We start from the raw sequence: 8,281 nt of genomic DNA, 5'->3' as shown, positions 1-8,281 counted from the left end.
TAAAATGTATAACAAATTGTTCTGCACACATTTCCCTGTTTTTGTTTTTGTTTTTTTTCCGTCGTGTTTTTGACTGTTTTGAACTTTTCTTGTATGCGTCGAGAGCGTGGATATTCAGCTGGATGTAACTCGGAATCATGAATACATATGCAAGAAGTTTGCTGCGCTCGTATTTTGTGTTTGCGCTCCGTGAGGCTCGTTGCTCAATCTGACATTACCTCCAGAAATGGAATAAATTGAGGGTCTCTGATCAGAAGACAATATTTCTCAATGAATAGAAAAAAAGGGAGATTCCCCTTATTTTGCATACAGGACGCAAAGGCTTTAGATTTATGTTTGTTTTTCAAACAAAACGCAATCCAAGTGATTTGAGCGCAACAACTTTTAAATTCTGAATAACTTAAAAACTACAAGTCTCACGTAAAAATGAAACCGATTTTCGTGATCCTCGTTCAATTTTGAATCGAAGTGATGTATTTTTTTATATAACTAAAATTTAGCGAAAATTGAAAAAGTGGGAAGGGTATAGCCTTCCCACTTTTGTCAAAATCCGCCAAAAATGACATCTCTTGGAATTCGATGAAAATTACACATTATAATCAGAATTTGACGCTCGTTTCGAAAATTGAATTTGTTTTCTTGTTAAACCAGTAGTTTTTGTATAAGCGGAAGAAAAGGGCCTGTTTAGAGCAACACATTTGGATATCCGTTTTCAACATTAATTTTTTGTTTTTAAACCAAAAAACTATAAGCCCAAAGTAAAAATCAAACTGACTTTCGGGATCCTTGTTTCATTTCGGATAACATTCATGCGTAGTTTGCTTTTTTTTTTTTTTTTTAGATTTGAAAAAAACATGAAATAAGCCCGACTTTTTGAACAAAAATTGGGGCTTAACATTTTGACTTAGGAATCCAATTAAACCTAAGCCTGTTATAAACTAAATTAAACGCTGATTTCAAATAAAATATTAGTTTTCCCTTGAAGTGCTATTTGCCCAACTACTTTGAATTTGAATAACTCCCCAACTACGAATCTCGAGATGCTGCCTTAATTACTGAACTATGGATTGTTAATAGCTGACGATGTCAGGATCAGTAAAATCATCGTAATTAATGGTACAAATTAGAGAAAAGGAGTTGTCTATTAAAAAATGGGTCAAATAGCGTTACACGTAGGTGCAATGAATTTTAAAAACATCCTTTTTATTTTGCTTTACATACAGGACGAAGAGGCCATCGAAGAGGTTCCCAGTGTTTCCATTGAAATGCAGCGTCATGCTCGAATCATAGTGGGTTCGCGTAGACCTACGCTTGTTGTTTTGTCTGTAATATATTGCGCTGATGGGTGACATCCAAAGAGAAACAAACACGACGATGCAACCCGAGAAAACAAAAGAAAACGGTGTCAGAAGAATTCCAGGAATGTGGCACAAAACGAAACAAACCGGATACTTCGTCATCCACTAACAATGAGCAATGATGTGTTACGTATTGTGGGCGTTTAGGAGGAGGATCCCAAATGGTACCGGCTCCAAAAAAATAAAATAAACTGATCTCTCTCCCCCCACCAGAGGTGGTATACATATCGCAGCTTGGCGTCGATTTTTAACAGCCCCTCAAAATAAAAATATAGGAAGGATCACGCGATGAATCCAGCCGGCCTTCATTCTCGATGGGGGCGGCTGTTGTAATTCTATATGCGTTCCGATCGTGTCGGCACAAGGATAAATATTCAAAGAGAAACAACAATTGGACCGAATATCCAATAAAAAAAAAAAGGGGGACCGATAACCACAGCATTTAAAATTGAGCTTTTTTTTTATAGTTTTTTATTTGTCAGCTCGATAGGGTCGGTTATCGATTCCCGTTCTTTCATACCTCGAATTATTACGTCCGCCCGCCTTTCTCCGAAAGTGTTCTCGACCAAAGCCTGTGGCGACTGCCGCATTTTTGTGTCACAAATCTCCAGAAAAAAAGTTTCTTGAAAGGGAACGAGACATATCAGTCGGGGTCAAAAGCAGCTATCATCAAGCACCAGCCACTTTTCCTTCTCCTTATTTCATTTCTTATTTTTTTGAAGAGAGAAATGATTTATTCGTTGAACGACGACGAGTTGCTGCTAGAATATAGTCGCCGCTTGTGATTTATCTTTATGGTTGGCCCTGTGTGACTGTCAGATGGTTATCGTTAATGGAGACGACGACATTGCCATTGCCTTATGTAAATTAGTGGAAGGATTTTTGTCAGTATTTCGTCGTCTCCCTTTTTTTCTGGTTGACGATGTAAATCACGCGCAGTATAACGCCGCAGAGGAAAATCCCGGAAAAATAAAAGAACTGTACATCAAAAAGAGTCAGTTTTTAGCAACCACCCCCCACCAAATAGAACCCGGTCACTTTAATGTGCTCCGCCTAACATAATGCGCTATATCCTTATACACTTCGTATATACGGTTGATCTATGACGTATAGAGCACAGTGGAAAACTCTTCGTACGTCACGACGAAGAAAGAGAAGCCTGACGTGTGTATATATAGCGCTAACTCTACTTGGGAAGACGGTGGCTGGTTCAAATCAAACGCCGTTGAAGGCGAAACGATTGCCACAGCTATAATCAAAAGGAAGGAGAAAATAATAAAAGTGAAGCCTTTGACTTGTCTTGCCTATACATTCGTCGGATGGATGGCGAGCAAAGTTTGGCTCAACGCCCCTATTACTGGCTATCAAAGGAAAGGACGGGCCGGCGTCAAGCGTGGGCTTCTATTGCCTCTCGAGTTTGTGTGTATACGAGTTGAGGATATTGTACTTGTAATCGAGGATCAGACGTTATTGGAAAATAGTGGACATTATTAAAGCTGAAAGTTTGGAGAGTCGGATAAAGTCGGCCGAGATTTGTTAGCCACTCTTCTCTTTGATAATAATTTGCCTTCTTATCTTACTTGCCTCTTCCTCCGGCCCTCTTGCTATAGCACCGCACGTTGCACGCAACTCATGTAGTAGCTACGCATGGTGTACCACGCTCGCCATAATCAATATAAATGTGGAAGAAAAGATTCGGTCGGCTACGGCAAAGACCTGGCGCCTTCTTTTCTCATAGTGGCCTGCGACGTATCGTACATCTTCGTATAATCCGGCTGCACCCATCAGCAATAAATTTCTTGACGCTCACTTTTTCCTTTCTTCTCCCAACGTTGGAGACTAACAAAAAAGAAGATGAAGAAGGGAATAAAGAATAAAAACTGGCTTGTACTACCTGTTCTCCTTATTCAAAATGTTATAAAGAACGAAAAAATGGGTGTGAATCTTCGTGAGCTTCTAGTTCGTGACAGCTGGCGCTCCATCTTGTCATCTTAGGTTTGAAGATGTCTTCTTTCGGCCCTTGTCACGAACCGAATCCTATATATATACTGAACACTCTATATTATATACGTAGATTTTCAAGTTTTAGAAAAAAAGAGAAAACACACCGGGGTTTGTTTATTCCGTCTCGTCGAGTTCATTGATGCTAGAAAAATTGGTCCGCTCGGATGCACGCGCCACAGGCGATCCGAGTGTTGAAAACAGTCATGAATGTGTCTACCTATACTGGAAGAAAAAAAAAAATGACGACATCTCAGCCTGTCGATGCTCAATCCAGAATGTTATGTAGCGAATTGGAAATATGGGCAGGGCATAGCTCATTGAATTTGTTAGCTATACATTTTCCTTTAAATTCCAGATGGCTGGAAGACTTTGTCGATCAACAAGAAGGTCTTTTGTGTATCCAACTGTCGATCGAGGAGGCTTGCTCGCTAATAGACGACAACAGTTGGGCTAATGTTATGCTGTGTGTTACAATACTGCTCGCAAACGCCCTCGTCCAACTTCCTCTTCTTCTTTCTTTTTTTTTTAAATGTAAGTTGTTCCGTTTGATTAGGCAAGAAACCTCCCCTTTGTGTTGGAGGCCACCAGCCTCTAGCGACACTCGACGGATTTCACGGGCGTCACTTACGTAATGTATCGCTACGACTGGTAACTGTCCTCCCACATAATAGGATAGGCCTCTTTTGCTTGGCCTACCATTTGTTGTTTTCTTTCTTTTTTACTGCTCAGGGACATTTCTTCCTTGCACCACCCTCTGGTGCGTATTTACAAGACTCTTAATAGTGAACCGAAAGAAGTCTCCTACCCCTGCTGGGCTCTTTTGGCGCTTCTCCGCACAAATACTCGAGCCAAAGAAGTACATCATTCAACTCCTGTTTTTTTCTATTGTGCCAATGAATGCGTAGAGCCTGTTTGGCCCATTACTGGGAGGAATTCCTGTCGAACATCGGAATCGATCACGAGAAGAATGAAAGAAAAGAAAAATCGGCTACGAGATCCATCGATTCATGTCAAAATGAGAAACAGACGGCCACTGCTGGATCATTGAGTATAACAGCCACTGTCGGTTTCCGTTTTTCTATGACTGCACAGTTTGTTAAGGCTAGCCGATGCTGCTCTTTGTCAATTGTCATCGACTGTTGACCCATTTGCTCTCACTGGACAAAAAGAATATTGAAATCCTATCCGCGTTGGCTCGTTCTTTTCTGGGTGAATGGTTCACATCACATCCGTCGTCGTGTCGGATTCGAAAGGACTGGCCATTCATCTCTGCGCTCTTTTAAAACGTGGCCTTTTGACCCGAAAGAGAATGCATGTCTGCGTGGCCTTTAAAAGAAGGATGTACCCGAGCGGCCATACGGATGAACCCTTTTGTCGCGAACTGACCAAAACATACGGGTGCTAAATAGCAGCAACAGCATCTTTTGTATGTTCGCCTAAATACACACTAGCGCGTACTTGTCCATAATTTTTTTTTTTGCCGTCATGCTATTTAATAACAGTTTTCCTTTTACTGAAAGGTAACATGGAAACTACCGCCCTCTAACAAGAGAGTTCTGTTTAAAAGGAAAAAAAACTGAAGAAACAAACAGAAGTGGCACAGCACTAGGAAGGTCACGTGGATGAACAGTTGAGTGAACAACTGCTCGACTGACCATCCCATGTAAAAAGAGTTGCAGACAAACTGGAACTTTGGGCGGAAAAGAAAAATGCAAGACTTAATATGTAGGGCCTGGTTTACAATTGAAACTAATGTATAATTATATGTATGTAGGGTTATCGGACTAGTTTGTTTTGTTCACGAAATAAATACAATTCATCCATCCAAGGCAAATGGTGTTAGCATTGCGGAATGATTTGGAGAATCACCCGGAGCATTTCTTTGAATTTAATTTCTCAAACCATTCCTCTATGATGAGAATCAAATAAAAGTATACCTGACGTCTGTTTATGCTCGACGAGGCTTGTTTATGTTTCGCCATCAGCGCATTTCACGAATGTTTTCACGAAAAAGCATTAAAACGAAACGTGATCGTTCGTGAATGACGCAGTTATGGCATCACGAACCGTTCTGTACAAACCAAATCGTGTGTGTGTTTTGTGTGTGTCTCTGAAAAATATTCGTATTTTTTATTATTATTATTCTCCATCGTATTATGCTCACCACTTGACACTGTCCATAACTTTTTGCCAGAACGATTTCACAGTTTATTTCTAAATTTGTGTGTGTTTTTTTCTTTTCCCCGCTCTCTAGAATTGAAAAATCAATATTTACCATGCAGAGCCAGCCAAATGTAAATAAATAATTCGGATGGCTGCCACACGGAGTGAAATGCCATTGACGGTAATGAACGGGAAAAAATGGAGGTTTTCAATTGCAAAGTTTTTTTTTGTTTGTTTTTTTTTTTTTTTGCAATTTCTTCTTCGTCATGACCGAGCAAGTTGACAAAGTGGGTGATGGTTTGATGTGAGTTTCGCTTGTGTTGTTTCTCTTGTCTGGTTGTTTTTGTTTGGTCATTGTCGAGTGTTGAAAAACGACCGCAACGCTTTCTCTCTCTCTCACTGATGAGTTGTTAGACGACTCCGAGATATTAAGACGAGTCACTTTTCTTGTTGACTGTTAAACACGCCATTTCCCAGAACGTTTTCTCGAGTGCCAAACAGTTCGACGAGGTCAAAAGCCTTTCTATAAAAGCATCGTAGGCAAGTGGTGGCCATTGAAAATGTAATATATACCCATCTCGTATCGTTGTGATGTTGCATCATTTAATTTCACCATGAAATTTCTTTTCGTTTACAAAAAAATGCCTCATATAATTCAACTCTTTCCTATTTTTTTCTTTTTCGTTCTTCTTTTCTTCTTCTTTTTTATCAAGATGCATCCATACGGAATATATGCACCGTGAATTTCTCGGTTGGGTGCAAGATGAAGCGTTAGATTAGAACGCCACTACTAAATTTGGGTATTTTTGACGGCTTCCACAAAATGGGAAACTACACACCCCCCCTTTAAGAATAAAAAGAACCCCCTTTTCAAAAAAGAAAACGAGTAAAATGCAACACCCTTATGCCTGCTCCCGTCTATTTCCATGAATTTATGGGGCCCTCACTCTGGTCATGAAAATCACTATAAATTTCACCTCGACGCGACGTCTCTTCTCTCTTCAAAAAAAAAAAAAGCCCATATCTGTATAGCCTATTTTTTAAAAGAATCTATGGTGCCCAAAGAGTGTACGATAGGCGGTCAGTATATATACACATAACTGGTTGTATTGTGTAGCGCTATAGTTGAGAAAAGAAGTCGGAAAAAATGCATCTTTCTGTTAGAAAAGAGGGATACTAGAGTCTCGAACGCAATGGAACTGAATGGAATAGTCTTTTTCTTTATTCTTTTATCTTCTTCTGACCTGAGTTATACGTTAGGGCACACTCTTTTTTCTCCGTCTTTTTTTTAGATATTCCATCGCCATTGAGCATAACTTTTGAAAAGACCGCGCAAGGTGAGAAATATATCCATCCCGCGACAGCCATTTTTACGGACAAAAAGAAAATAAAAATAAAAGGCGTGTATATAAATTACGACTCTGTCCTTTTTTTTTTTTTTTTTAAATGGTATATACGTGTATGACATGAGAAAACATTTTAGGAGCCTCCTCTTTTAACTCGATGGATTTTTCTTCCGAGTGCCGTGGAAATTTGTTTTATTTTTATCGGCCGGATAATTGATGTACAAACGCACCCTCTACTCCTCTTTTAAGTGTTTCCCTCCTCTTTTATCTTTCTATAACGTTAGAGGTTTTTTTTTTTATTTCTACACAGTCGATGATCCGGTGAAGTGAGCGTGCCAAATTGCCTCGAGTTATATCAAACGAGGTATACGGAAATCTTGGTCCATCAGGCGCGTATATGTATTTTTATTTCATAAACGCCCATCGCTATAGGTGTGAAGAAATTGGTGGACGTTTGGAAAGTTTTGTATGCGTGTAACACCGGGTCTCGGCTATGGGTGTCAACTGGAACGAATTTCACCGTGGCTCCTTGTGTCGAGTGCCATAGTCTCATCCGTCCCCCTTCCGTCGGAAACGTCTAACACAAAGAGAAATAATTCAAAAGAACTTTCGGAGATCTTGGCCATATGTTTCGAATTGCAACACGAAGGTCACGACGCCATTGTTCGAATGGTTGCGTCCCCTCTTCGGGAATGACAACACGTTCGTGTTTAACGTTCACCTGTCCCTTTTCCGTGTGTATTCCTCTTGCACCACAGCTTGTTTTTTCTTTGTTTATCTGCCCGAATGTTGCAAGAGAGCCGGTCGTTTCTTCTAGTTTCGTCTTTTGTTTCCATTTTTAACATTCTGTTGCTCTTTTACCTTTTTTTTTTCAATTTCTGTTGAAGTAACACGGCATGCCGCGGCACGCAAGACAACCGCTTGGCTGTACAACATGTTTGCCCATTTTGCCTTGTTAGCCGGCCATCTTTTTTTGTTGCGTACGTTAGTTTGAAGAACGGACTGAAACATATTCAAGGAGAAGGCAGACAAAACAAGTGCTAGGCGTCGTATCAGTCCGTAGATATATATATTTTTGTGCTAACTCATCTTCGATGGTCTTTTTCATATATGACTCGAATATGGTATGTCTAATGTGTCTTTATATAACTTTAGAAGGATAAGAGGACAGATTCTGATCGAGCCGAGTCACCGTATGTGTAAGCGTCCTCGTTTGTGTACAACATGAGGATCAAGACCGTTGCTACACCGCGGGCAACATGACACACACGGCTCACGGACAAAGACAAGCGCAACACGGTCGCCTTTATTTTTTTTTTTTTCTATACCGGATGATTCATCATCAACTGAGCAATGAAAAAAGAAGAAAATAATAAAAAAAAACCTCTTAAGAATGATCTTGCGAAAGAG

The 8,281-nt window shown here is 40.0% G+C and overlaps 1 long non-coding RNA gene across 1 annotated transcript; it reads right to left on the bottom strand.

Annotated features, from left to right (window-relative positions):
• Positions 1 to 1,147: 1,147 nt before the first annotated feature.
• On the bottom strand, positions 1,148 to 4,953 carry LOC116915714. Its single transcript, XR_006643268.1, has 5 exons — positions 3,699 to 4,953; positions 3,467 to 3,584; positions 3,253 to 3,406; positions 1,446 to 3,197; positions 1,148 to 1,338 (listed from the first exon to the last, which is right to left on the bottom strand). It is a non-coding gene; the product is annotated as an uncharacterized LOC116915714 (long non-coding RNA).
• Between the last annotated feature and the right edge of the window lie 3,328 nt (positions 4,954 to 8,281).

This window comes from Daphnia magna, linkage group LG2 (genome assembly GCF_020631705.1).
Source record: "Daphnia magna isolate NIES linkage group LG2, ASM2063170v1.1, whole genome shotgun sequence".
In the NCBI taxonomy this organism is placed as follows: Eukaryota; Metazoa; Arthropoda; class Branchiopoda; order Diplostraca; family Daphniidae; genus Daphnia; species Daphnia magna.
The sequence above is the reverse complement of the archived record's forward strand: the minus strand, read 5'-3'. Positions and strand labels throughout refer to the sequence as shown.